Source organism: Lontra canadensis, unplaced genomic scaffold, assembly GCF_010015895.1.
Source record: "Lontra canadensis isolate GAN:19392208 unplaced genomic scaffold, GSC_riverotter_1.0 scaffold1412, whole genome shotgun sequence".
Lineage (NCBI taxonomy): Eukaryota > Metazoa > Chordata > Mammalia > Carnivora > Mustelidae > Lontra > Lontra canadensis.
In genome coordinates, this window is record NW_022632396.1 from 976 (window position 1) to 3,539 (window position 2,564).

At 44.0% G+C, this 2,564-nt stretch overlaps 2 pseudogenes; both read right to left on the reverse strand.

Moving 5' to 3' along the window:
• Window positions 1-206: 206 nt before the first annotated feature.
• Window positions 207-1,137, reverse strand: LOC116863509 (annotated as a pseudogene).
• A 655-nt stretch (window positions 1,138-1,792) lies between these two features.
• Window positions 1,793-2,349, reverse strand: LOC116863510 (annotated as a pseudogene).
• Window positions 2,350-2,564: the final 215 nt, after the last annotated feature.

Sequence of the window (2,564 nt, forward strand, 5' to 3'; positions counted from 1 at the left end):
TGATAATGATGGTTATGTACTTATTGTCATCTTAATTGTTTTCTGGCTGTTTTGTAATTCCTTTCTGTTTCTTCTCTTGGTTGCTTCCTTCGTGGTTTGAACATTTTGTTAGTGGTGTGCTTAGATTCCTTTCTCACAATCTTCTTCCCTTTTGTTTTTTTTTTTTAAGTAGGCCTTAATTCACTTTAATTTTTCTTGTATAAAATCTATGTGGTGGCCATAGCTGGAGCCTAGGTCCTCTGCATGGAGATTCCTGTTGTGGGTCTTCACACGATGGTCAGTGAATTCCTGATAGGGACACTTGTTGACCATAGTCTCTTTCCAGAGATCAAGGGTGAGATACCTATAGATATTGGAAATGGCATCAAAAGTAGCCATGGTGAAGTTGCCTGGGATGGCAGTGCAGTCCCTTGCTGAGGCTTAGCAGTCATCAATACTGGCCATCATCAGTAGCTTCTTTGGCACTGGCTGAGACAATACCAGTGCCTCTGGGAACAGGGATGAGGCATACCAGCACAAAGCCACAGTGGCCAGTCACCTTGCATGAGACAGTTTGGGGTTACTTGTTCCTCCAGTAGCCTTGCCAAATGGGGATGATGGAAAGCTTGAACACGGGATGCCTGGGTGGCTCAGTTGGTTAAATGACTGGTTTTGGTTCAGGTCATGTTCCCTGGGTTCTGGGATTGAGCCCCATATCTGGCTCCTCACTTAGCAGGGAGCCTGCTTTTCCCTTTCCCTCTACCTGCTAGTCTGTCTGCTTGTGCTCTCTCTCTGTCAAATAAGTAAATAAAAATTCTTTAAAAAAAAAAAAAAAAGCTTGGCTAGGTCGATGGCCCCACGGATGACAGTGGCTACCTCCTTTGAGTATTTAACATTCAGACTGATGTCAGCAAATGCCTTGAACCTGGCCTGCTGATGAGCATGCGTCTGCTTTTGCATAGGCATAATCTCCAAAACCTCATCCTTAAAGAGGGATGTCCCTAGGAAGTAGTCAATGATCTCAGATTCCTTGATAGGCAGGGAGAAGAGATAGATCTCTTCCAGGGACTTGATCTTCATGACTGTGACCAGGTGGCACAGCATGGTGATGGGGATCCACTCCATGGCCTTGCCTCTTTGAACTCTGTGGCCTTGGCCCTGACCTAGATGCTGCTACTAAAGCCTCCATGGAAGCCACCATGGCCTCCCATTCCAGAGCTCCTGGACCCTCCCATAACACCAACATCATCTGACATTTCTTTTCTTGGAAAAGAATCTCCTTCTCACCATCTTTTGGGAATCTACCATAGGTTTTTCCTTGGTGGTTCCCATGAGGTTTAGTATAACTACCTTTATTTATAACTGTATTTTAAGTTGTTAAGTTTGAACACATTCTGAACTCATTTTTACTCCCCTCACCCCATGTTTTATGGTTTTGACATCACATTTTACATACTTTTATCTTGTGTATCCCTTAACTAATTATTGTAGTTATACTCATTTTTACTACTTTTGTTTTTTAACTTTTATGGTAACTTTATAAGTGATTAATCCACCATTGTACTGAATGTTTACCTTTACTAATGAGATTCATACTTTCATTTTTTTTTTAATATTTATCAAAATAGTTTTCTTTTAAAATGCCCCCCCTGCTGCAGCCTCACTGGCTGGCTCTCCAACATCTCCCTCCCCAGCCTGGACACAGCTGGAGGGATCCTGAGTTGTCCAGGTGTCCCTTTGAGTCTTTCCTACCCAGGACATCTTGGAAAACAGGGAGGAGAGTGCCCTGAGTTCCATAGTGGGTGCTTCCTGACTATCCCAGGCCTAGGATATAGTTGATGCCTTGCACCAGGACAATGATGTCAGACTGCCAAATACCGAAGCCAGTCTAACAGTTGCCTCTACATGAGTGAGGCCTCTCCCTGGGATTGCTGAGCATTCTCTTGAGGTTCATCTTCTGTTTGCAGTAGGGACACATCTGTTTCCTTCCTACAGTGCACCAGCCAAGGATGCAGAACTCAAGGAATACGTGATTGCAAGACAGCTTATATATGCTGTGTATGTTCTTGATGATGCCCTCTTCACTGACATCCACAAAGATCTGCTGCCCACACATGGCACACACACTGTCTGAGAGATGTTTGGTAGGCATGCCTGACATTGTAGAACCCTATGGTAGATGCCATGTAGTCTGTACACATTTCTACAAAGTCTTGTTCAAGAACAACATAGTGGAGGCCATAGAAGACAAGAGAAATAACAAAGTCCATGGCATCTTCTGGTTTGATCTTGAATAACAGAGACCAAAAGGGTAAACATGACAGCCACGTAGCCAACAATGCCAGTGGCATAGCTTATTTTATAGATAAACAAGAACTACTTACTTATAAACCAACCTTGGGGTGTCTGTACTGTTGGTGAAGATGGCAGTGGTAGAAGTGGAGGTTGGAGAAGGTACTGTTAGAGAATGGGAGCTGGATGAGGTTGATATGTCAGACCTCTCCCGAGAGGAGCAGTGGAGGGTTGAACACACGTGCATGCATAAGCACTATAGCCATGAAGCCATGCACATTGAAATGGTCCTC